The sequence below is a fragment of the Chiloscyllium plagiosum genome, unplaced genomic scaffold (genome assembly GCF_037043375.1).
Source record: "Chiloscyllium plagiosum isolate Xiang-an unplaced genomic scaffold, Cpla_swu_hap1 HiC_scaffold_8, whole genome shotgun sequence".
Classification (NCBI taxonomy): domain Eukaryota; kingdom Metazoa; phylum Chordata; class Chondrichthyes; order Orectolobiformes; family Hemiscylliidae; genus Chiloscyllium; species Chiloscyllium plagiosum.
This window is the reverse complement of record NW_028270146.1, coordinates 77,820,980-77,847,941: the sequence shown is the minus strand read 5'-3', so window position 1 is coordinate 77,847,941 and position 26,962 is coordinate 77,820,980. Positions and strand designations below refer to the sequence as shown.

The 26,962-nt window shown below is 38.8% G+C and overlaps 1 long non-coding RNA gene across 3 annotated transcripts in view; it reads left to right on the top strand.

Moving 5' to 3' along the window:
* Nucleotides 1–16,053, top strand: part of LOC122553980 (uncharacterized) — an 80,018-nt gene extending 63,965 nt beyond the window's left edge. For all 3 annotated transcript variants that reach the window (XR_015757770.1, XR_015757769.1, XR_006312891.2), the window contains one exon: nucleotides 14,456–16,053. This is a non-coding gene — a long non-coding RNA (uncharacterized LOC122553980). The remainder of the gene's footprint in view (nucleotides 1–14,455) is intronic.
* Nucleotides 16,054–26,962: the final 10,909 nt, after the last annotated feature.

Here is a 26,962-nt window from a genome sequence, read left to right as displayed (position 1 = left end):
AATTTGGTGTGATGTTACAGCACCAGTATTTGACAGTGGCAGAGTGTCTTCCATCATTTGAGGAAACTGCCAACTCCATTGAGGTTGCTCCCTGGGAAGTCTGGGGAGGGCAATTGGAACGAACTCCCTCAAGGAGGCATGCAGTGTATGTATTTTATTTTTAAATTTGGATTTTTTGAATTTTGAACTCATGGCATCTGTGGTTTTCAATATGTCTGAATGAATTTAATGAAAGACTTGTAAATATTTTCATAGGCATGATGATTTCTTTTAAATCATTTTAAGAGAGATAGCCTCCAAGGTTTAGTGGATTTTTGATTACATTGAGAGAGCTTGTCATGGAACAAAGTATACCTTGTAGTACATAAGGATTTCTGATGGAAGACAATGGACTTTATGTTATCATTTTGGGAGGTAGAGTTGGGGGGAAAGAGGTGGGTGAAGCACTTGTGGTTTTGAGTTTCCGTTTTAGTTTTCGTTTGAGGTAGTACTGCAGAATTGTTAACTGAAGGTGAATGTGTAAAGCAATTGCAGCTGAGAATAAGAGAAGATAGTTTTGATTTGTTGAAGAAAAATAACTACCTCAGAAATAAAGAATTTAGTAATAGTTCCAGAAGGGTTGAAGTATAAAACCCTGAAGGGATTATTTGAAGCTAAGAAAGTTTCAGCTCAGGTGTATGAAGGCTCCAAATTGAGGCTAACAGATTCTCCAGATTGTAGTTGAAGTCACAGTTAAATTAGTCTACAGGAAATAAATGAATATTGTGGCATTAATTCAATTATATTTTTACTGCATGCTTTGAAATCTTTGAGCATACATTATTTGTAAATATTTTGGTTTCTTCTGTTTTGTCTTCACTTCTTTTGCACAATAAACTTATTGTTTATTATCAAAATCTGCAATGTTGTGCACTTACATTTCAGTGAGGGACCAATTTGTTAAAGCGAATAAAACAAATGATTTATTAAGCTGGGTTTTAAGCCTGGGATCTAAGTTGTCCAGCAATAGCATCAGCTGAGATCAATATATTACATTCAGATCAGTGATATTGCTTCCTTGGATTGAAGGAGTTGGCCATCATGTCCCCTGTAATATTGCATTATTTTTATGCCACCATTTTGAGGTGCCCTTCCAATCTCTGACATGCTTCAGCAATGTCCACCTTTTTCGTGGAGTTAAGCCAGGTTGTAAAATTGACAGACCTGTGATTGAACTAGCAACATTGGGAACCCACCCAGTGACCTTTACATGCTGGATTACAGTAGTTCAAGATGGCAGCTCACCAATACCTTCTCAAGGGCAATTAGTGATGGGCAATAAACGCTGGCCTCAGCTACATTTGAATTTGAATTTTAATAAGAGCAGCCCCACTGGTCTCACTCCCTGCAGTGTTCCTCGCTTGGCGGTCCCTTTTTAGTCCTGACATCGTGGTCCCAAAGCCTCTATGAAAATCCTGCCAAATGACTCTGTATTTTCCTGACCTGTTGAGAGTTTTCAGCATTTTCTGTTTTTGATTTTAGGTGACTTTTCATTCACTGTAGTTCTAGGAAGATCATCTAAAGTAACTGACAGCCTGCTATGTTCTGATTTAGAAACTTAGCAGAGCAGGTAAAATGAGATGCTCTTTCCATATTCACCAAAAAGCTGTTGAAATGATCCTTGTGTGCTCCTGACTGTTCAATCAGAGTTCATTGACCCCTGCTGTATGTTAAAATTTACATGCTGTCACACTCTTGACAAAATTTTGAGGTTAAACCTAACACCTTCGACTGAGGGGACCTCCTCTTTGGATCTACATATTGGACTATATCACACGTAGGCACGTGTTCCGATAAACCATCAGCAGCTTTTGACTGGAGAACTTTGTTATTACCTTCTCTCCTCTAAACCTTCTGATGTATTCTGCATGACCTGATCCGAAGTGTCAGACAGAGCCAGGAATACAAACCGTGCTTATGCTAAAGACTCTGAATTAAGAGATGGAGGTCAGGCTTCTGACGATTCAGATTGTCCATCTGTAGATCTGTCCTGTAAAGGAGCAAGTGGACTCAGTTGAATGTACTAAAGCTGATTACCTCATGAACTCTTTGAGCTGTTTTCATAAAGAAGGGATTTGTTAAACCTCTGTATGCACAGCCTTTGTCCAGTTACTACACTTCTCCCATCATTTGTAGATAGTGGAGTCTGCTGACTGCAAAGCTTCCTGATTTAACTTAGCAAATTAGTTTTCAATGGGGTCTCCAGCCATTTAAGCTGTTGTTACTAAGACATTATTTTGAATTAGCTCTGTATGACTTACTATTGATTGGAAGATATAAACCATTTTTGACATTACAGAACTTCCTGAAAATCTATCTCTTTATTCTGTATTGTCATGTGCTGCCATAACTGGTTTATTCAGTAAATAACTGGCTCTTGAATGAGCAGTCCTATGGTTTTGAAATATATCCGGTGGCATGACTTTGCCAAACAATTGCATTTGGCTGTAACACAATAAGTCATTTGAAATTTTTTAATATGCTGTTTCCAAGTTTTTGTTTTCTAAGAATGTATTGCAATGATTAAAAAAAATACTTACAAGTATCAACTTCTCAATCTGGGTGGATTCTCACTTCTAACCCTTCTAATCCAGGGATCGTCCTTTGGGGAGGTGCTTAGTGCTTTAGTGGTGTCCTGTTCTAAAGGGACGTCTATTAACCTTTATGTCAGAGGATATCATTAAATCATTTCTAATAATATTTTCAAGATGTTTGGAAAAGAATACACACTTCCATAGCGATAAAGTTTAGCCCACCATTAATTTCACTGCCTTTTCAATGTAAATCGTCCACTTGTTTTAAAAATGTTTTAAAATCCACCAAATACAGATCACATTCTCTATTAGAACACATTATTTTCACATTTAATTTGCTTGATTTTCTTTTAAGCCAATGGGGTTGGATTAGTATAGTCTGGATCAGTTAAAAGAATAATATGCTAATCTCACAGGCATAAATGTTTAAAACACTGTTTGTCAGAAAAATGGATATTTAATCAGGCAGGACGATTCTGAATGGGAATCTGGCCTGCTTTCCACCTCCATGCTAATTATATTTGGTCTGGGAAGGCCCATGGTCATACTTGCAATAATGGCACCTAGTGAGGCTGTTCAGTAGACAATTAATGACTGAAAGGCTTCTGGTATTAACCCAAATGTGGGAGGGCTGGCCACCATCCAGTGAATAGAACAAATAACCTGTGTGGGCTATTCTTCAACTCCCAGTGAAGGGACTCTGTAAAGGTCAGTATGCCGACACCAAGTCCACCAATAAATGTACATGGGCATAGTACATGGACTCTGACCAGCTAGCTCAGAACCAGTCCCTAGAGTCAGGTGGATCTCTGAGATTTCTGATTATGTCCATCAGCCAAGACTCCCTGATTGGCCCAGATTAACAGCCCCACTCAGGAAACTCATACTCAGTGAGATCCACCTGGCCAACCACATTCCAACCACTAGGCCTGGCTGAGGAATCTCGCATTGGGAAGAGGGTAGTTGGCTGATGTCTTTAGCTGCTGATGCACTTAACCTTCCTCCAACCGCTTTGCCACAACCTCACCCAGCAAAGCCCCTCTCACCATTACTTATATTTGGCCCAGGTCACTTTGTGATCCTGGACCTCCAGTGGGTGTCATTCTGGCAGTAGCCACCAACTCCTAGCTGGCGCTGCTGAGCAAAGAGTTGCCAGTCTCTGATTGGCTGGCAGCACTAGGCAGGCAGGACTTCACTGCCCCAACCCCCAGGATTCTGGTCCGTGGAAAGACCCAATAGGGACCTCTCAACTGTTTGATTGGGTTTTGGTTTGGTGGCAAAAGGTGTGCTGGAAAAGCACAGCTGATCAGGCAGCATCCACGGAGCAGAAGAAACGATATTTCTAGCATAAGCTCTTCATCTGGAAGGTGGGGGGCCCAAGGGGGCTGAGAGATAAATGGGAGGGGGCGTGGGGCTGGGGGTGGTGGTGATGGTGGGGGAAGGTAGCTGGGAATGTGATAGATAGATTAAAGTGGGATGTGATGGTTCAGTGGGCCTTCTCTAAAGGATACAAACTATCAAGCTAGTTGGCTACCAAGAGATACTTGAGTTTCCTCTACAATATTCTGACCACGGAATCCAAAACTCCACTATCAGCTAAGAAACAAAATGCTCCACAATTTCCTTTGAAATACTTTATGAATCCAATAGTATTTTTCATGGTACAGTTCATCTTTGTTATAAGACACTCAGATTTTATTTGTAATGTAAAGCTAGTGAACCATATACTCAACATTGCTGCTATGTTAGTTGACAGTCACAATAGAATACGCATTGTTAACCTCTTCCACAACTACATCAGCACCATCCCTCATCTCTTCATCCGTTATATTAATGACTGCATCAGTACTGCCTCATGCTCCCAGTTGAGCTCGAGCAGTTCATCAACTTTGCCAACACCTTCCACCCTGCCCTCAAATTCACCTAGACCATTTCTGATGCCTCCCTCTGCTTCCTGAACCTTTCCATCTCCATCTCTGGAAATCGACTCACCACTGATATCCATTTCAAACCCATGACTCCCACAATTACCTCAACTGCACCTCCCCTCACCCACCTTCCTGCAAAAATGTTATCTCATACTCCCAATTCCTCCACTTCCGCTGCATCTGTTCCCAGGATGAGACATTCCAGTCCAGGACATTCCAAATATCCTCCTACTTTGGGATAGCAGTTTTCCCTCCTCAGTAATTAAGGATGCCCTCAACTGCATCTCCCTCATCTCTTGCACTTCTACCCTCAAACCACCCCCTAACAACAATAAGGATAGAGTTCGTTTAGTCTTCACATACCACCCCAACAACCTTCAAATCCAAAGTATTATCCTCCGACACTTCTGCCACCAACAATCAGATCCCACAACCAAAAACATATTTCCTTCCCCTGTCCACCGTTCACTCCGCAACTCCCTCGTCCACTCTATACTCAACACAACCTCCCCACCACACCTGGTATCTTTCCCCGTAACTGCAAGAAGTTCAACACCTGCCCCCACACTTCCCCTCTCACCTCTGCCCAAGGCCTTAAACAATCCTTCTACATCTGACAGAGATTCACCTGCACTTCATCCAACCTCAGCTATTGCATTCGTTCCTCCTGGTGTGGTCTCCTCTATTGCAGGGGACCGGTTCGCAGAGCATCTATGCTCTGCATGCATTAACAGACCCGATCTTCCAGTTGCCATACACTTTAATGCCCTCTCCCACTCCCCCGGTGACATGTCCATCCTTGGCGTCCTCCATTGCCACAGTGAGGCTAAATGGAAACTGAAGGAACAACACCTTATACTTCATCTGGGAAGCTTACAGCCCAATGGCCTCAACATCAACTTCACCGGCTTCAAAATCTTTCCTCCCCAGCCTTATCCCATGACCAGCCCCACCCCTCCTCCTCGCCTCCCTGACCTGACCTTACCTGCCCAGCTTCCTACTCACCTATCTGCTACACCCCTGCCACTGATACAATAACTCTTGACCAGCATCCATCCAACATCATCCCACCCACTCTTCCCCCAGCCCATGCTCCTCCCTCTATATACTTCTGGGCCCCCCTCCCCTCCCTAGTCATGATGAAGAGTTTCAGCCCAAACCGTTGACTTTCCTGCTCCTTGGATGCTGTCTGACCTGCTGTGCTTTTCCAGCTTCACATCTATTGACTCTTGGTTCCAGCATTTGCAGTCCTTACTGTCTCCAAACTTGTTAAAATGTGCAAAATCTAAAATCTGTGCTCTAATGAGGAGGCAGTGTATTTGGGTTAGTGTCTAATTTCCTGACAAGATTGAGTTGAAAAGACAAGGGGCAACAGGAATTTGAAGTGGTGTGAGATTCTGTAGCAGATTCTGAAATATAGAAGATAATTTTGCTGTGTGCTTGTTTCTCATAGATCATGATTCCTTATTTAGTTCTTTTAATCATTTATGATTCCAATGCATTTTTTCCTTATTTTCTGTTGTCCCTAAGACATTTTATTTCTGTTTCTCATCCTTTTCACTTCAAGGTGACTCAAACAGGCTGCATTTACCTGACTAGCACTCCGGCAGTACGTTGCCCATGTTTCACCTTCTCCTTTATAACTGAAACTGGATAGTTAGTGTTGACAAGTGGTCCAAACACTTACAGCAAATGGGTTAAATCCAGAGTTCTAAAGCCTAAAACCTACACATGTGCATATACAATATGGGTTGCTGGTGAATTTTCATTTTGCAAGTGTAAGAAAACTGTGGCATGCTCTGTCACATCAGTGACATCACCACCTTCTCACTCCCATCCAAGTAATTGTCTATATTTATTATTGTTCAAATACAGACAATAATGATGTGTCCGGGATGATATTGGTAAACAGTTTCCTCCAAATCTGTTTACTTTTCAAAAAATGTAATTCATTTATAAACTTTTTTATTCATACTTGTGTTCTTTTTATTTTAATTTTACATAACATAAAGAATAAAGAAATAGAACCGAACTAAATTATTCTCTGGCATAAAACAATTATTATAGTAAAATGTATTTAACTACATTTTCTACATCACGAAAAACATGATTCTATTGCAATAGATTTTGTAATACTTTGAGATTAGTCAGCAAGATAGATGAGTCACAAAGCTATGGAGACAAAGGTGTGTTTTTTAATTATTTGTATGGTGCATCATGTTGGTGTAAACCCAGTGTGAATGTTCCTCTAAAGAGCTTTATATCATGAACCTTTGATATTTCAATCATAGTGAATTTAAAAGATTCACCCCTGTGTAAAAACTGGTATTGGTGCAAAGTTAATGGCTACCTGGTGTGTCCTTTGAAACAAACTGCAATGTATCCTACATGTCTTGATAAAAGAGTATGTCTGTATTCTATCTCAAAGTCACTACATGTTAAACACAGGAATGGGAGTAGGCCATTCAGCCTTTTAAGCCTATTCCACCATTTAATGAGATCATGTCTGACCTGTGGCCTAACTTCATATACCTGCCTTTCTCCCATTATCCCTTAATACCTTGGCTTTATAAAAAAAAACTATCTCAGATTTAAAACAAACAACTATTCTATCATCAACTACTGTTTGTGGAAGGGTGTTCCAATCATTTACTACCCTTTGTGTGTAGAAGTGCTTCCTAACATCTCTCTTGAATGGTCCAACCCTAATTCTGGGGAAAAAGTGGTAGTGGGATGCTGAAATTGCTTGATCAGCCAATGATCTTATTGAATAGTGGTGCAGGCTCAAAGGGCCGAATGGTCTACTCCTGCACTGATTGTCTATGTTTCTATATCCCTTAGTTCTAGAATCTCCAACCAGTGGAAACAGTTTATCTTTATCCACCCCCTCTTTTTTCCTGTTAATATCTTGAACTCCTTAACCTTCTAAATTCTATGGAAAACAGGCCTAATTTGTACAATCTCTCCTCATAACTGAAAGTCAGGTATAATTCTGCTGAAGCCTAGGTACCATTCTAAGCTCCATAGGTACCAATCTAAGGGATCTTTATGACCAGAATTTGCAGTGCCTTCAGATGAGGAAAGCTTCAGGTGGGTGACCAAGACAAGATTTTCTGTTTACTTTAGGGATAACCTGGAGGGGATGAGATGGTGATACGAAAAATCGCATGGGGTAACGGTGATGTCATGTCATTGATTGAGTCCAAATTTTACAGGTGAGGATGGCAAGTGAAATATCGATGGCACACTGCTTTGGAAAAATTGAGAATTAGCTAAATTAATTAAAGTTGGAAATGAGTGGTATTTACAAACGTGTTTGAATTTTGTGGCTAGTGTTTGGGACTGAAGGTCAATGGGGCATCAGAGATGGATGAATGTGACAACAAAGAGGCTGCTACATTGGTCACTATAAGGTGAAACCTTCACAGGAAGTCTTGCACGGCAGAGTCAGAGAGATATGCATCATGAAGTGAGGGGGTTGGTGAGTGCAAATGTCAAACCTTGGGAGTCAATCCTCCATAGTGCCATTTGGCTGTTGGCACATGGGTGTAATAAAAGGGATTGCAGTGTAACATTTGAAGGAAACATCTGATAGAGTGGCTCTTCAGACTGGCAGTGCCCACCTAATGTGGGTATCATCTATGAGGAAGTGGGTCAGTCAATGAGAAGAAGGACATGAGGGGGCAGTGCAAGAGATGTGGGCCCATGGATCTGACAGCAGCAATGCTATTATCATTTCTCAGGTCAATCTCAGGATGAGGAAGAGGCGCTCGAGCCTGCTCCACTATGCACTAAGATTACGGTCGCTTTGATTGTAATCTCAAATCTGCATTCCCACCTACACATGCTAACCTTTCACCGCTACCTCCCCTTCCCTTCTATTTCCTGATTTATTGCTGTTCCTGCAAAGTTACTTCCATCAACTATCATGAAAACCGATGTAAAATATCTGTTGAATTCATCTGCAATTTCCTTAAATTTTCCCTTATTAATTCTTCACACTCATTTTCGTAGATTCAATACTCACTTCCTTAACTATTTTTGAAAAACATATTTCTAGAATCTCTTACTGTTTGTTTTGAGGTATCTGACTAGCTTTCTGTTGTGTGCTAATTGTTCCTATCTTATTAATTTTTTTGGTTTTTCTTTATTTTTAAAAATTCCATCCAATCTTTTGACCTGCGACCTGTCTTTGCACAATTGGATGCTTTTTCTTTTAAGTTTAAGATTTCTAGTCAACAATGGGTTGTGGGATTGTTTGCTGGAATGTTTCTTACTTTTTTGAATATATGTACTTATGTATTCTGGAATAACTCCTGAAATTCTGCAGAATTTCTGTCGACCTATCCTTAAACATAATGTTCCAGCTCCACTTTCATGCCCTTGTAATTACCCTTAGATTGTTTTTAGAAGTCACAGACTCACTCTGCTTTCTCCCTCAAATTAAGTGTAAAATTAATCATGTTGTGATCGCTGCTCCCTAGGATTGCTTATGAACAAGAACAGGCCACTCACTCTTTGAGTCTGCTCAGTCAGGTAATCGCTGATCTGGTTTTGATCTCAATATTACTTTCCTGCATACCCCAATAATCTTTCAACTCCCTGGTACAAGAATCTATCTATATCTTCCTTATTATGATACCATTAATCAATCCTATCTCATTGCATTATACCAGCTCTGGTTACTGATTAGCTGCAGAACGTGCTGTTCAAAGAAAGTGTCCTGAAAATATTCTTAGAAGATCTGATCTAAGCTACCTTTGCCCATTTGACTTTTGCAGTCTGTATATAGATTAAAACTTTCCACGATTATCACTTTGCTCAAAGTTTGTGCGAAGATTTGTAGCTCGGGTACTCGTTGTTGTGGTTCTGTTCGCCGAGCTGGAAGTTTTTGTTGCAAACGTTTCGTCCCCTAGCTAGGCGACATCATCAGTGCTTGGGAGCCTCCTGCGAAGCACTTCTTTGATGTTTCCTCCGGTGTTTATAGTGGTCTGTCCCTGCCGCTTCCGGTTGTCAGTTTCAGCTGTCCGCTGTAGTGGTTGGTATATTGCCTTTGCCTTTCTGACAGGCTTCCTTTATGCTCCACCCTGCCTCTTAAGGGACCCCAAAATTGGCAAGGATAACACCAAATAGAACAACTGAAGCGTTAAATCTGGACATAAAACCGTACCAATACAAACTCCGACTGTATATGCCTGTGCAAATCTGATTTTTATTGCTTATGTTGCATTGTTGTCTGATGCTTCTTACCTATTTTTATGTTTTTCTCATTGAAAATAAATTTTTGTGGATTAAGTTACACCATTTGCAGTGATATATTCTATAAGTAATAAAGAGCAGTTTACAGATTTCAAATCATTTACAAAAACTTTCAAACAGTGCTTTTATTGAAATCTTCAGTATGTTTGAGTCTCATAAACATTATGCAAAATTAGACCCTATGTTGCCATAATTTAAAGCTGTTTAGTATTGAGCACAGGAAACACAAGACTGAAGAGAATATCATTAGAAGACCATTAATGTTCTTGCATTATTTTTCAAAGGGTAAATATCATTAGGAAGAAAGTAGGATACTCTTACAATATGCTGGAAAATAAATATAGATGGCATTGTATAAACATTCAAGAAGCTTTGCTCAATCCTGCTAGACCCTATTAGTTATGGTAATTCTATTTGTACTTCTTTTAAATATCAGGCTAACAACTAATTATTATAAATGGGTTGATACTTAGTTTCGTAATATAAGGTTAAAAGTTTTTAGTCTCTAAGCTTTCTTTGTTCCAACCGTTTATCCTGGTTAGATGAGGTGTGTGCATTTATCGCGGGATGACTGTCCTTTTGTTGTTTGGGGGACGGTTTGTAGTTAAATAAGAACGTACATTGGCTGGATGTTAGGCTACTTCTCCAATTCCTGTGAATAATGATCCTGTCGAACTGATTGCTGCTTCTTGCTTTAAATGTTGACCCACCTCTGCTGGAAGCTGTGCCTTCACTTTCCTGGGCCCTAAACTCTGGAAGTTACTCCATACCTCATTTGTTTTCCTGTTTTAAGACACAGCTTAGAAACCTACCTAACTGCCCAAGCTTTGACCCTCTGATCTTTTATGTTCTTAGGAGCCTTGATCGCAATTATTTTGAAAACTTTGCTTTCAAGTAACTTGGAACATGTCATTGTGTTAAAAGTGCTGTCTAAATATAAGTTCTTTCTGTTCATGAGGAAGCAGGTCCTGTTTCTGAATGGGGTGAAGATCACCATTGACAAGAGCTGGGTACCTTGGAATATAAATCAATGATATCACATGGTCTAGTTTAGATCTTCTAAATGGAATCGGAAGGGGATTTTCCACAAATCTATACCTAATTAGCCCGTGCTTTTATCTGTTTTACAATGTGTTAAGAAATATTTACAAGCAGCTGCAGATTCAAAAATCACAAAGTCTCATTTACCTATTGGAAATATGTGCACGGTAGGAGGTTACAGCTCATTCCATCAAAAAATGTTTCACATGTAAACCAAAATGTTTCTCATGCTGGCGTGTGCTGAACCTGGAGGGATTGCTACGGCTGTCCTATTTAATTTGGTATACTTGGACAAATATTTCTATTCTATTCAATTCTATTCTATTCTATTCAGTTTGACATCAGTGATGGGTGAGGTTTTAGAGACTAAAATAAGGGGAAAATTGACAGGTGATGGCAGAGGTTTGAGTTAATTAGGATGAATTAACATGGCTTTTAAAGGCCAGATTGTGTTTGACTAGTCAAATTGAATTTACAGAGGAGGTTGAGGAGGAAATGCAGTGGATATTGTCCAAAAGGATTTTGAGGAAGCATTTGACAAAGTAACATATGAAAGGCTGGCTAACAAAGTTGAGGCTCATGGAATGGGAGAATCAGTGTCAGCTGGTATTGGGAGAAAAGAACTGCTTGAGGATAGGAAATGTTGAATCACGATAAATGGTTGTATTTCAGATTGAAGAGTGATGTCAGTTCTGTTCCCTTAGATCATTGCTGGGATCACTTTGTTTTGATATATTTAAAGCATTTGGATGGTGGAATAGATATAAACATCAAAACTTGCTGCTGGTTCCAATCTTGGAGGTGCAGTGGTGGAACAGATCTAGAGGTATTATCACTAGACTATTAATCCAGAGAAAGTGAGGACTGCAGATGCTGGAGATTAGAGTCAAGAGTGTGGTGCTGGAAAAGCACAGCAGGTCAGGCAGCATCCAAGGAGCAGGAGAATCAACGTTTCGGGCAAAAGCTTGATGAAAGGCTTTTGCCCGAAATGTCGATTCTCCTGCTCCTCAGATGCTGCCTGACCTGCTGTGCTTTTCCAGCACCACATTGTCAGCTATTAATCCAGAGACCCAGGTAATTTTTTGGGTTAATTCCCACTATAGCAGATATTAGAATTTGAATCCAATAAAAATTCCCAATCCTTTGATCGACCACTAGTATTTTGGAATTTGCATACTTTAGATTTTGATTGGATACTCTCCTTGACAGCCTTTGTTAACCACAGTTAGTTTATCCTTTTCATTGAGTCCTTTTTGACCAGGTTAAACTTTTATTGAACATTTTGATTTATCTGCTTGAATGACTGCCCCTGCTCAACCACTAATCTTCCCTTCAGTCTAGTTTCCTAGCTGATTTAGATAACCCTTAACTTATACCTCTATAATTGCCCTTATTTAAGTTGAGGACACGGGTTGAGACTTGAGTTGTACTCCTTCAAACTGACTTGGAAAGTCTATCATGCTGTGATTGCTACACCTCCAAGAGAATCCTTAAATATGAGATCTCTTTTTCATCCTAACTAATTCGACATTACTAGATCTAAAATGGCCTGTTCCTGGGTATGTAGTGCAATGTACTGCTCTAAGAAACGATCCCTGATGCACTCTATGAATTTGTATTCTATATTTTCCTTACCCATCTGATTTTTCCAGTCAGTATGTAGATTAAAATCACTCATCACAGTTGCAGGGCCCTTTTAACCTGCTTCTATTATTTCCCATTTTATACTTTGTCCTGTAGTGAAGTGAATCTTCATGATCCTAGAGATAACTCCTAGTTGGGACCTCTTTCTCTGCCATTGCTTACTTCCAGCTGAACTAATTCCACATCACAACCTACTACAACTGATGTCATTCTTTACCACCACTCTGATATCTTCCTTGATTAGCATAGCTATCCCACCTCCTTTCCATTTTGCCTATGCTTCTGGTACATCAAAAACCCTTGAATATTTAATTCCAAGTCTTAGTCGCCCTGTACCTACATCTTCAAGATACCTATCAAAGCATATTTGTTTATTTCTATTTGCGTCATCAACTCATTTGTCTTATTCCAAATGCTGTTTGCATTCAGATAAAGAGTCTGAAGCTGTCTGAGATTTTGCTATAATTGCTTACTCTAGTTTTAATTTCTGCTGCACTTACATTGTGTACATTGTCTGCCCCTTCCTGTCACTCTTTGATTCATCTCCATTACTCTGCAACCTTTTGTTTTAATGATCCCTTGCACCACCAACCTCCACCCCAACCCCCCATTAATTAAAACTTTATATTCAATTCAGCTGATCACTGGTCTTTTCTCCCACACCAATCTTTGAGCCACCTATTGCCCTATCTATTTGCCCTACATTAATTTGCACATGGCTCAGGTAATAAACAGGAAATTGTTACTTTTGTGGTCCTGCTTTTTAATTTAGCCCCTGTTGCTCCTGATTCCTCAGCAGAATCTCTTTCCTCGTTCTATTTATATCATTGGTACCGGTGTGGATCACAACAGCTGGATCCTTCCCTCACATTCCGAGTTCCCTTCCAGACTATCATAGATATCATGAGACACCTTGGCAGATGGGTAACACAGCCTTTGGAATACTCTGTCTTTGCTACGGGGAGAGTAGCTATTTTCCTAATCATGTCACTGCTGGTACTACTGCATTTCTCTTATTCACCCCAGTCGAATGGCACTCTGTACCACGGTGTCTGTGCAGTCTGTGCACATGTCAACACAGGGAGAAAGAAACTTGGATCTATTGGACAAGATTGGTTGAAGCTAAAGGTAGAGTCTGGATCCTCACACGTAACCTCACTCACAGTCACACATCTCCTATACCTAACAATGGACCAAATTTGATGTAATTAATCTCAGGGATGTGACTGCTTCCTGAAAGAGTGTTCAGGAATCTCTCCCACTCCCTGATGTTTCATACTGCCTTCAGCTCAGACTCTAGCTCATCAACTCAGAACACAAGTTCCTTCAGCAGCCAAAACCTGCGGCAAATTGGCCAACATGAATTAAGTCAGTGTCCTTCAAGTTCCACATAGTGCAGCTGCAACACATTGCCTGCCCAGCTATCAATTTTATTTAATTAACTTAATCATGCAAATGTTATGTATTTTATAAGTGAATTTCTTTACTGTTCTCTCCTGCTGTAATAACATCTCCTGATTTAAACTATGGTATCTATTGAATCAGACACCGAAGTAGTACCACCAATTGCCTACCTGTTGTCTTGTGATATCACGTTTGGTTCTCACAGGTAGAAACAGGTTTAAAGGGTGCTCTACCACCAGTTTTTAACTCCATCCACTATTGTACCTCTCACACAGGTCAGTTCTCTTCATAGAGCTGTTGTGGCCCTGTGTGCACTCTCTCTCAGTTTTAGGTGCTGTTTTCCCCTCCTTCACACCTCTTGGCCACCCTTTTGACATTAAACTGGATAATCCTTTCATTCTTCTACAGAAATTGAGGAACCCTTTACAACTCAATACATTAATAGTATAAACATTATGTGGTGCTATGATCACCAATATTACATGTTTTCCTATATAGCATATAGAAGCATATCAACCATGATAGATAGATTTTAACTTGACTTCATATTTTATAGTTAACCCTTCAGAAAATTGTATTACTAAAACCTGTCACTAAATTTTGCAGAAAGTAAGGACTGTAGATGCTGGAGGTCAGAGTCGAGAGTGTGGTGCTGGAGAAACACAGCAGGTCAAGCAGCATCTGAGGAGCAAGGAAATCAACATTTCAGGCAAAAGCCCTTGCATCACAGTCACGTGATGCCTCTCACTTATACCAATCTTGCTAAAGGCTAATTAGATTGAGAGGTATTTCCATAAGCATTTAATCCAAAATTGCTATGAAGCTGTTTTGTGGTCATTTGTTTTAATAGATGCCATTGCTGAACACATAAAGGTTGCAAAACAATGAATGAGACAAATGTTGCCATTTTATGAAAAATTGATTCCAAATTAATTTGCCATGTAAGACAATAGGACATTTTCTTCAAAGCATATAAACATGAAAATTGATTCAAAGCTTACTTGAAGAATATTGCTCCCTGTGTTATCCTGCTCGACAACTCACAAAACTGAGAGAGTTAGGGACAGTATCACTATCCCAGGATGGAAAGAATGTTTATAAAATTTGTCAGCCTCAAAAAAACTTCATATCTATGCTTCCACTCCCCCTTTCGTTCAATGGATTACAATTTTGCTGACAAGCACACGTGACACAAGTTATGTGGCATTTTATCAATGTCTTTTGGAAGTCCTCATTTATTACTGCGTTGCTCTCATCAACCTTCACTGTTACTTGTTTAAAAAATTCAAACAAGTTAGGTGAATGTAATTTACAATCAACAAATCCATGTTGGCTTTTGGATTCCCACATACGTTATTACCAGTCTCCTCTCATAATCTCTCTTTGTTTCTCTTCTATATTAAACCCAGTTCTAAATTATATTATCCACCTGACATCTGTTATACGCAGACTTTGTTCAGTTTCATCTTATTTTCTATTTCTTATAGCATCCAGGGAGCTCTGCATTTGTTTTCCTTACCTTTGCCTTTTCTGTGAATGAATCCTAACTATACACATAACTATACCCATTTCAGAATAAAATATAGCATGAAGATATCAGAGTCTAGGAGATAATTTTTTAACATGCCACCCAAGTTTAAAGGCAATGTTGTGGTTCATCCACTCATTACATAAACTGAAATCAATACAAATTAATTTTCTATGACAAGTACGCAAAAGTGAGTACTGCAGATGCTGGAGATTAGAGTCAAGATTAGAGTGGTGCTGGAAAAGCATAGCAGGTCAGACAGCATCCAGGGAGCAGGAAACTCCAAGATCAACTAGCCTTGTAAAAGACAAAGTAGTCATGACACCAACTATGGAAAGAGACAGAGTTAACATTTCAGGGCAATGATCTTTCATTAGATGTTAAATCACGGATCTGCTACAAGATTCATGGTGATTGGGGTGCCATAGTGAATGAGCTGGAGAAGATCCTGGGAATTAAAGTTAACGAGGATCAGGTATCCCTTCTTTTGGAATTACTGAATCTGCCCTCTCTCAGTAAGGAGGGGAAGAGGTTATTTAACATTCTTACACACTGTACGAGGAAGAACATTCTAATGAATTGGATATTAGAAAAACTTCCAGATCTTGTGGGGTGGTGCAGACTTGTGATGGAGCACCTCCCTAACATTATCTGATAAGTATGGTGCACCATGGAACAGAGCAATTTTATAAGACATGGCAGCCATTTCTAAATTACATAGACATGGACCTATTGGCAGTACTGATTAGGGCCTTTATATAGCCACAAGGACCATATATGACGGTCTTGGGACCGTGGGGGTGGGGGGGAGGATGCCGAGTAAATATGGATATAATACTCTTGCTCCCTTGAATGGGAGCTTCAGTGGAGGTCCGGCGAGTGGAGTAATGTAATGTAAGGTATTTTCATTTTATTGGATTGTAATTTAATTTAATACTATTTCATTTAATTTGAGTTTATTTTAATTTGGGTTAAGTTAAGTAAATATGAAACAATTGTATCTCGAAGAGTAGTAGGTAGTTTATTGTTAACATTATCGTAATATAATAATGTATTATTTCTACTTTTCTGTATTTTTTGTACTTTTATAACTTTTTGTTTCTTTTGTAAAAGAGTAAAAATGTTTCAATAAATATATATATAAAAGAAAAATCACCGGTCTGACTGCTGTCTCAAGTGATTGGTAAAGGACCATTACCATGAGTCAAGTAAAACCAACAGGTTCCCTACAGTGCCTTGTCCAAAATGCATGTATTTCTCAACAAATGCCACCAAAACATTTTCTGCTCATCAACACATTGCTCTTTGTGGGAACTTGCTATGCATAAATTGAATGTCATATTTTGTATGTTCTATCGTTAACTTTATTCCTGAATGCTTCATTGAATTTGATGCAAATGACATTATGGAAACTCCAAAACAAATGCAAATCTTTCTTTTGAAACAAAAGTAGCATTGTACTTGAAAGCCTATGGATGAAAATGTATTTGAAACTTTTATACTTTTTATTGAACAGCAAGTAGACTAATTGCTTAAGGACTTATTTTAAAGGCATCATTGACAAAAATGCAATGGAAAACTTATCTGAATGCCATTCTTTTACTGTAAGGCAATGAAACATTCAATCAGTTCCAGCTTGTTTCAAGAAATTTAGTTGTGATTTAATGAAAGGTATATTTTGCAGAAATGCAGGTAGAATGACAGGTGTATATGTTTCCATAAATTCCTAGCAAGATACAAAGGCAAACTTGTCATAATAAAACTGGCACAAAACAGCTGTTGGCACCTTGGATTGACAGATGTGAAAAGCTGTAGTTTAATACCACCACAAAACCCATCTTAACAAAAACATACCCACATGTAAAAACTATGTTCTTAATTGGGGTTTTATATTCATGGAATGAATATTTAATTTCCAGCATGTTTGGGTGATCACAATTTATTGTTCTTTTGAATTTTGTATCCATAAGTACATTTTGGTGCAACTTGTAATATGTTGCAAAATATTGGTTGTATTTTGCATTAAGTATTGATTTAACTTCAATGCATACACAAACATTTGCTAATCCAAAAATTCATGCTACTCTCCCACCAATTATCCAATACCTCAAATATCCCAATTCCTTGTCCATGATTTCTGATTCCCCATTTACATTTTGTGATATTCGCTGGCCATATTTATACTGTCTTCCTGATTCGGGTTTATGGATTCCTGCTAGCTTGCCTCACTTCATTAATAAGAGTGAAATCATTTTGGAGTAAGCTTTAGAATTCTACCCCAAAATTGGGTTGGCTCACTTCTTCCCTAAAAACTAGTTTGTCGACCATACTTTCAATCTCCCCAGCTCTCTTTATTTCGGGCCCTTGCTTTTCATGCCACATATCCAAATCTTTGCCTTGTGGAATTGTGCTTTTTGGCACATAGAGTGTTATATAAATGCAAATTGAAGTCAATAAGATGAGCTTTTTTCTTCATACACAGCGGATGAGTGTAATAAAATGAATTCTCTATAGTTTGCTTTTGAAGAGCATGTAGCGTGAACAATTCCTTCTCCAAGCAGGTTGTGAAATGTTGGTGAAATTGAAAGTATGAAGGAACTTTTATACATGCAGCATGTGACCTCTGAACATTCTAAAGTATTTGACATCAAATTAAGGTAACTTTAAAAGTATAATTCTGATGTAAAAAAAAGGTAGCTAGTTCACAAAAAAAATTATATTCATGTAACACCTTTCATTAACTTTGATGTCCAAAACTCTATTTACTGTCAATTATCTGATGCCAAACCAAACTGTTCACAACCTTTGTCTCAGATTTAGCTCCAAAACAGCTTCTGACCACATCATTCATACCATCATCAAAATCACAAAATCCCACCTCAGTAGCATCACCTCGTTCTGTGCCTGCCTTACTGTATCCACTGCTGAAATCCTCATCCGTGCCTTCCTATCCTCCCATCATCCATACTCCATTTACCTAAACTCATTGCAGACTGTGCTGTTCAAACCTTTACTCATCCCAAGACCCTTCACATATCATTTCATATTCACTGAATTCCATTGACTTCCAATTGAGCAACACCTTGTTTTCAAAATTCTCAGCTCTGACTTCAAATTCCTCCATAACTCTGTCCTTCCCTATCGATGGAAGCTTCTCCAGTTTTAAACTCACCTCTAATTCTGGTTCTTGCAGAACACTGAATTTAATCACTCACACATTAGCATTTACGCTTTCAATTGCCAAGGGCCTCAGCACAGTAATTCTATCAAATTTGTTATCTGGATAAGTTGAAAGCTGGAAAAATTAGAACTTGAAGTTGAGTAACATACAGGAAAAAATTCAATCTGATTGCACTTCTTATTGCTAGATAAGGTAATATTAAGCTGTATAGTGTTTGCGTAAAGGGTACAAGTTGTGGTGGTCCCACCTCTGGGGTTTAAGACCCACCTTCCACAGAGATGTGTCAAAATATATCCAAACAGTCAATTAAAAAGAACTTTTAAATATTTTAATATTCATGAAAATATATGGAGCCAGACTTTCCTGGCCCTAATGAGACAGGACTGTAGAAGAAATAATGACCTATGAATGGAGCTGGCATTCCATCCTTGTTTCCAATTTTTAGCGCAGGCTGTGGAATAGGTCAGTCCCATCAATGAAGCATCTAGCATTGTTGTGTACTCATTCTGTGCTCACCCCATCCCCATTTCTGTCCGTCTATCTGTCTGTCCGTTTCCCTCTCTCTCTCTGTCGCCCTATCCTATTGCTATTTCAGAATCTGTGAAGGTTTCAGTAGACTTGCATTGTTCCAATGGTGGCATCCTCACAACTGTACTCAAGTGATGTTTCCAACTAATGAAGACAACAGCAGGACTAAGACTGCAAGCCAAGACAACTGGATAATGCATGTGCACAAAGCATGTGTGTGAACACCACATCTCGCAAAATGCAAGCAACAGTGGTCTGCAGCTAAACTGCTAATTTCAGAAGATTCCTACCCAAAGCAGGACAATTGGAGACCCTAGTCCTTGGATGTTTTGGACCAGAGCCTTCTCAGAGGTAAAGGTAATAATATTAAGCTGCACTAACCAATTGCAGTATGCCAGGTTTTCTTTCTCTCTTGCTATGCAAAAGTATCCATTCTCAGTGAATATTCTCAGAAGATTTTATATTGAGATTTGAAGTATAAACAGAGATAAATGGTTTTTCCCATCAACCTAAAAGCCCCTTTCCTTCATTTCTGAAATAATCATATCTGTCTTGATAATACTGAATCTATTACAGTGCTTTTATGATGAGAATTCTGTATGTTAGCTAAAACAAAATTGTTCCTTTGTGAAAATAAACAATGTTTTCAGCAGGAAAAGAGCTACACTTGATACATACATGATAGTATAGCTAGAAAATACATCAGTACTGTAAATTTATGAAAGGATGCAGCACCAGTAAAATATAAAATAATTTTATAGTGTCATCACTATTAGAGTTTTATTCAGCATAACACTTGAAATTAAATGCCAAGGGTGCAATTCATTCTTTTTTCCAATTTCCTATAATTTAATATTTGAGCTAACTTTATATATTTATTGTACTCAAACATTAGTTTTAGTTTGATAGATTCAATTATTTGTTTCTGAGCTATACTAACAGTGCTTCATATTGCAATCAAGTAACAGTTGCAAGATTGACAAGTTACATAGAAAAAGCTTTCTGTCAACAAACAGACTAAAAGCCATTATTGTAAAGTGTACATTGTGTCCCAGGCCTGGTAAACACATCTTCATTGATCACACAGAACGATAGAAAGATCTTCTCTTGTATAGCTCAATCAAGAACCTTTTACAAAGGCGAAGTGCAAACAATACTGAAAACAAAATGAGACTGACATTACATCAAACACTAAATAATAGTTTGGTTTAGCCAAGCCATCTGTAACCTTTTAAAATGGTGCCAAAAAAGATTAAATGCAAAAACCTGACTATTACAACCTTCTGAAAGATCGAAGAGTGACACTGCATTGTAAGATTTATTGGGACTGGTGAAAGCAGGAGCTTTTAAGCAGAGAATTGCCAATGGAAAATAGTATTTTTCAAAGACTATTAAACAGCCGCAACAAATATTCAGGGGGAAAGCACTGATAAATACTTTACAGATTGCATCTTTGAGAAACATGTAATTCTAATTAAAACTGTAAGTAATACGCACATGAAGACATAGTAAATTATGCTGACAAAGACAGGAATAATCTAAAGTTACTATTACCTTGTATATAAATGAACTGTTGACTAGATTTCATTTTTGTTAATTGCGGCTTTCTTTGCTTGTATTTTTTTTCAATTTAATGTGTGATTTTTGCCTTCTGATTTGGAACATGATCATCTCAAATGACGGGATAAAAATGGCCAAAATTGAGATAGTGTAGTTTGTTCTAATCAGAGTCAATTTGAGGGAAAATTGATATGTTCAATTTCTGTATAGATGAGACTGCGTACTTTGCCCATGTTGGTTTTTCTGTCTCATCCTCCTAGCTAGAGGAGATGACAAACTTTGGATCCGCTTACATATTACATAATCCTATAGCCTGAATAATCCCACATAAGCAACATTTTGTATGGCATTACCCCATCAGCATAACTCAGTGTTTAAACACATGCCTTACTGTGGAAACCTGCTTTCTCCTTGGTGACACGGAAGAAGTATATCAGAGCAACAGAACACAGTAATAAAGTAATTCCTTTTAATTATTAAATTGTTTGAGATTTTTCATAATTAGAATTTTTGTAGATACAATACAAAGGTAAAGGATACTATTTAGAGGTGTTGAAATTCAAAGGAGATTTGACTAATTTTTTGGTATTGAAAGATATTGCATGATTGTGCATGTCACTATATTTTAATGAACTTTAACTTAAAATTGTGTCATTCCATTCATGTATTTTAATAATGGCACTGCAGATCAGTACCTTGTATTATCTGATTTTAATATGCAATCTCATGGACTATAAATGATTTTTGAAAATGACAAATAATGACGTAAAATGCCTGCTGAAATCATCTGACCATTATTTGAGGTGATTCTATGGAACTGATATGGAACAAATGAAATTGGATACATCAATATTACCATGCTATCTTAAGACTGAAAGCAGACAATTGAATTAGGGTCAAGAAAATCCACATCCCTTGGTTAATTCATACTGGAATAATAAAGTGCACACATGAGCACCAAACTTGCAACTTTCAACTAGGAAGAACAATAGAATGACTCATGAATACACAAATGTACTTGCATCAATAGCTGCATTGAGCATCAAAAGGCAAAGAGGATAAAAAATATGAACTGCCAACAGCAAAGAGACTGCACTTCTTTGTCCCTGTCCTCCTCAACCTTGAATTCAGTGCCCAATAAAAAGACAATTTGGGACAACCATTCACCAAGTACTCAAGATCTACAATCTTCTTCACTGCTGAACAATTGTTCAGATTTAAAATCTAACTCCTCTAAGATTCTAAAGACTTTGCTTTAAAACTGCATAGCCTCTCGTTCCTGTCCATTACAGATGCATTGTCCTTTCATAAATGTTTTTACTTTTGTGTTTGTATGTGTGTTTGATATTGTATTGTTTATTATCTTTACAGGGTACTTGGTAATAAAGTTTCTTTTATTTCATTCAGGAAAACCTTACAATTTGATTTCTTAATTTTGATCTTGATAATCCTGTTTTTACTGGAGTGTAATAAATGTGTGCCAACATAGAAATGTTTGTTTTGACCGCTTGAGAGTGATTAATAAGAGAGAGGTTGACACCCACTTCTTACCTGGTTGCAAAAATAGTCAGATAAAGTTATGATTTGGAGACACCAGTGTTGGACAGAGATGTACAAAGTTAAAAATCACATAACACCAAGTTATAGTCCAACAGTTTTATAAACCTGTTGGACTATAATCTGGTGTTGTGTGATTTTTAATCAGATAAAGTTAGTAATGGAGGCATCCTCATCTTGTAAGTACTGGAAGACCAACAAGTTGTGTGGCATACTGAGAAGATACAATGTCAAGTTGACTACTCTTGAAGTGGCGATAAACAGATTTCAACTGCATCTACATTGGGAGACACCAAGCAGATATCAGGCAAGGGCTATCTTATACACAGTTCTTACTGGCTAATTAACATTAACATATAGGATTCTAGGATGGAAGTGAGAAATCTCTGAGGCTAAGGGCATATTGACTGTATGTTTTCTGTGTGATTACTGGAATAATCTTGTATTGCTTCCAGGACTAAGGAACAAGGCAGATGGGGGAAAGTCAGTTACTCAAAAGGCCCAAAATCATTTGCCATTGGTAAGATGAAAGTTTGTAATTAAGTTATCTGAACTTTAAAAGTAGGTCTAGCTTCCCAACAGCTGGCACTAGGAACACCTTTGCATGTAACCCTCATCTCCAACTTAAACAGCATAATCCTTACTTTTCAACTGAGTCCCCTATCTCTAGGCTGTCCTACAATTGGAAATATCCTTTCAGCATCCACCTTTTCAAGTATTCTCAGGATTTTTTATGACTCAATAATATTTTCCTATTCTTCTAAACTCCAATGGATACTGGCTCTGGCCTGTCTCATCTTTCCTTTTCAGATATCTGCCCTGTCCTGTGAATCTGTCAAGTGAACCTCTCAGCACTGCTTCTAACATATTTAAATAAGGGAACTAAAACTGTGCACAGTATTTAACATGTGGTCTCCCCAGTACCTGTACACCTGTAGCAAAACATCCCTGCCTTTATGTTCTATTCCTCTTGACAATTATCAACAGCATTTCATTTGTCTTTTTGGGTCAGAGGAGGTCCGGGTGTTCCTTACCAGGATGGGACTTATGTTCAGGTATGTTTTATCTTCTCCATATAATCAATCTCTGAAGACAGTAGCATTGTTCCCTGACTCAGGGATCTCATGTCAACAAAATCCCAGCAAGGTCGGGAGTTGGAATAAATTAGGCACAAAAGGCCAGCTCCTGTTTGTCTGAAGCAGGGAGGGAGTTAGGAACATGACAGCTCCATGAGCCTGGTGTGTTGGGGGTAGTGGTGGTGGGTTTTGTTTGAGGAAGGATATTTGACCATCTAGGGTATGTACAGTATGACCAAGATTCTGAGACTCATGGTCAACAATTGGAGCGTCAAGGGATGATGGCTGTCCACTTCTGGCAAAAGGAGCTGGGCACCAAAGTGCTCCATTGGAACCTTGAGGCTCACAGATTGCTGGTCATGGCTAATAAAGGGCAGGTGGAAAGTTACTGAGAACAGGGGAACAGTCACTTTAATGCATCTCCAATGTGATAGAAGGAAACTCAGTCCTGAACAAGGAGGGTTTACACATCTTGTCTTCCATCTCTCAAGTTGATGCTCCAATCTTTATGACTATATGAACAAGAACAACACCAGATGACAACACTACTATGTACGTAGGTAGGGGCAAGACTTTACTAGGTGCAGTACTTCCCATTGACGCAAACACCCTGGGCACCACAAGGAGGTGCTGAGCAGATCAACCCCTGAAATTTGTTCACATCATTTCATGTGGAAGCATGGTGCTCCTGGTTTGCAGATAATGAACATCTGCCTGGTGACCTTTATGTAAAGCTGACCCACCCTTCAAGCAAGTATCACTCACTTACATGGCTGCTACCCAACCACTGTCCAAAACAACGGATTCCATTCAATTGTTGTGCTGGGGCTGAGGTAAGGAAGATAGCAATGTAAAATATTTAAAAGTTGTCAATCTTGGAAACCACAGTAACAATCTATTGCAAATCTATCATCATATGGGTTAAAGCATGTTCATCCTGCCTTATGCAATTCGTAAGATCCTGTATCTAAGAGACCTCAGAGAAATGTGAGCTCTCCTCACAAACTAACTATGTTGTGATGATTAGAATGCTGAGCCCAGACTTGTGAAGGCAGAGTTGGCTAAAGTAGACTGTGAAAACAGATCAAAAGATAGAGAAACAGCGGGAAATGTTTAAGGAGATATTTCATAACTTTCAAAGGTATAATTCTATTGAGCAAGAAAGGCTCTAAAAGGCATTCCCTCTGCAGCTACTCATGGATGTTAAAGATAATTTGAAGTTTTAAAAAAACAATATTGTGAAAATTAGTGGTAGACTAGAAGGTTGGGAACTAGAAAAGTCTGATTGAAAGAAAACAGAAAAAAATCATCTGAGATTAAATTGACAAAATAAAAGATAGTAAAGATTCTACAATATATATGAAAGAGTCAATAAAATAAATATGGTCTCTTTACAGAATAAGACTGATGAATTATCAAAGGGAAACAAAGGGAATGATATAGATTTGCTACAAGCATTTTGTATCTGTTTTCATGCCAGAAGGTACTGAAAGCATCCCATAAATAGCAGAAAATAGAGCAGCAAATGGGAGGGAGAAACTGGAGAAAAGGTTTTCGGAAAACCAATGGGACTAAAGGCTGACATGTCTCTGTATCCTCAGATCATAAAAGCCTAAAGAGATCATGGTGCATTGGTTGTTATATTCCAAAAATCTGACAGTTCTAAAAAAGGCTCTGACAGATTGAAAAAACCACAAAGGTATTGCCCCTCTTGAAGAATGGAGAGTGACAAATACCAGAAAAATGCATATCATTTAGTTTAACATTTATCATTAGAAAATTGTTGGAATTAATTATAAAGGAACAAATAGTAGGAATTTGGAGTCCGCATGGTTTAATGAAAGGGGAATTGTATTTGCGAACTTATTAGACAGCTTTGAGCTTGAACTCAGCAAAATGGATGTAGGGGGATCACCAAATAAGTATGACATAAAAAGTTACCTCAATGATATCCTGTGCAGTAATATGCTAACATGGAGAAAGGATTGTCTAACAGAAAACAGTCGGGATAAATATTCATTTCCAGGTTGACAAAATACAATTACTGGGGTGCCATTGGTGAAATGGGAACTATTTACCAGCGAAATTAATGACTTGGATTAAAGGATTGAATGTATTGAAGTCACATTTTAGATGCTACAAAGTCATTTGGGAAATAAATTTTTACAGAGGATGCAACAACAGCAAGAGTTTGCCTCTGGGGGTGGGAAATAGAAGTTGGGACTGATTCTGGGACCTGAACTCACACATGTGTGAAAGCAGTCATTGACCCTGAATTTCACAGAATGGGATGAGATGTCCCTTAGTTGAGATGGGTTTGGCAGTCACCTAATGATCATGGGTACAGGAAGAGAGAGAGAGAGGGGACTGTTCCATGCGTTGGGTGGATTTAAACAGATCGTGGCACCTATTACTGCAGCTGTTGTCAGTGGTCTGTCTTCAGATTGGAAGACATTCAATTGAGAGGAGATCTCCAGGGAGCTGGAGGCCAAAGGGAATCCACCCCGCAATTCATTGGTTTAGACCTAAAGAATTCCCTGGAATAGTGGAGGGAACTGCTCCCCCTAATGGTGGTAGAAGGACTTGAGTGCAACAGCTGACCTTAGCAGGAGTAGAAAAGCAGGCTGTGACAGGAATACAAACAATTTACAAAGAAATATTGATAGTTTAAGTAAGTGGGGAAAACATTGGAAAATTAAGTATAATGAGGAAAATGTAAAGTTTGTCATTTTGAAAGAGAGGGCAAAAGAACGGATTTTTTTTTATTTGAAAAAGATCTGTAGAAAACAGCAACACAAAGGGACTTCAGGATACTTATAGAGTCATAGAGATGTACAGCATGGAAACAGACCTTTCGGTCCAACCGTCCATGCCGACCGGATATCCCAACCCAATCTAGTCCCACCTGCCAGCACCCGGCCAATATCCCTCCAAACCCTTCCTATTCATATACACATCCAAATGCTTCTTAAATGTTGCAATTGTACCAGCCTCCACCACTTCCTCTGGCAGCTCATTCCAAACACATTCTACCCTCTGCATGAAAAAGTTGCCCCTTAGGTCTCTTTTATATCTTTCCCCATGCCCTCTACCTTTTACCTATGCCCTCTAGTTCTGGACTCCCCAACCCCAGGGAAAAGTCTATTTATCCTATCCATGCCCCTCATAATTTTGTAAACCTCTATACGGTCACCCCTCAGCCTCTGACGCTCCAGGGAAAACAGCCATAGCCTGTTCAGCCTCTCCCTGTAGCTCAGATCCTCCAACCCTGGCAACATCCTTGTAAATCTTTTCTGAACCGTTTCAAGTTTCACAACATCTTTCCAATAGGAAGGAGGCCAGAATTGCATGCAATATTCCAACAGTGGCCTAACCAATGTCCTGTACAGCCGCAACATGACCTCCCAACTCCTGTACTCAATACTCTGACCAATAAAGGAAAGCATATACCAAACGCCTTCTTCACTATCCTATTTACCTGCGATTCCACTTTCAAGGAGCTATAAACCTGCACTCCAAGGTCTCTTTGTTCAGCAACACTCCCTAGGACTTTACCATTAAGTGTATAAATCCTACTAAGATTTGCTTTCCCAAAATGCAGCACCTCGCATTTATCTGAATTAAACTCCATCTGCCACTTCTCAGCCCATTGGCCCATCTGGTCCAGATCTTGTTGTAATCTG